This window comes from Mustela nigripes, chromosome 15, assembly GCF_022355385.1.
Source record: "Mustela nigripes isolate SB6536 chromosome 15, MUSNIG.SB6536, whole genome shotgun sequence".
NCBI classification, from domain to species: Eukaryota; Metazoa; Chordata; class Mammalia; order Carnivora; family Mustelidae; genus Mustela; species Mustela nigripes.
In genome coordinates, this window is record NC_081571.1 from 12284318 (window position 1) to 12285165 (window position 848).

At 66.7% G+C, this 848-nt stretch overlaps 1 protein-coding gene across 1 annotated transcript in view; it reads right to left on the reverse strand.

The window, feature by feature from the left end:
* The window catches only part of HMGB1 (high mobility group box 1), a 5432-nt gene extending 4812 nt beyond the window's left edge, over positions 1–620 (reverse strand). The window contains exon 1 of the mRNA XM_059377873.1: positions 466–620. The gene's annotated coding sequence lies outside the window, so the exon portion shown is untranslated. The remainder of the gene's footprint in view (positions 1–465) is intronic.
* Positions 621–848: the final 228 nt, after the last annotated feature.

The following is an 848-nucleotide window of genomic DNA, read 5'->3' on the forward strand; positions in this document are numbered from 1 at the left end:
CTCTCTGCGGCGGCCAATGCAGCCCGTGAAGCGCCGCCGCCTGCCCGCCTGCCCGCCCGCCCGCCTGCCTGCCCTCCCGCCGCCGGCCCCGCCGCCCGCCGCTCCCCGCGCACGCCGGCCGCCCCAACATTCGGCCCGGGGGCTGAAAACACGTTAAAAAAATTTTTTTTAATTAAAAAATATTTTTTTGCGCCAGTCAGCGCGGACGCCGCCGGGGGTGGAAACTCGCGGGGCTCGGGGTTCGCAGCGCCTCAGGCAGCCTGTGGGCCGGGGTTCCGGCGCGGGGCAGGGCTCCCGGCGCCCGAGAAGAGGCTCGCTCCGTGCGCAGTTCCCCCCACGGTCCCCCCTCATTTGCCTTTGTGTGGATCCTGACCCGCCGGCTCCCGGCCGCGGGGATCCGGCCACCGCGCGGGGTGGGGAGCTGCCGGAGGCGCTCTCCCCGCCGCGGCGCTGCCCCAGACTCACCCTCAGCGAGGCACAGAGTCGCCCAGTGCCCGTCTGGCTCTCACTTGCCCCGGCGCTGTCTCTATGGAGCTCAATGTACTGCAATGGCTGTGAGAGCGGGAGCCAGACGCAGCCTCCTCACTCTCTCCGCTCTGTAACATTACTCTCCAGCCAGCGCGGCTCCTATTGGCTACCGCCAACTCACGGGGCTCGCTCATTGGCCCGATACCTCCCATTGTCCTGACCAGAGCCCGTTTGCTATTGGCTGTCTCCGGGGACACGTCATCAAGGATTGAAACAGCGCGCAAATCTGAATGTGTGTGTATGCCGGGCAAAGAGGCTGAGGCGGGAGAGGCAGAGGCAGAGGCAGCAGCTGCTACGGGAAAGCAGAGCTCTATGGTGTA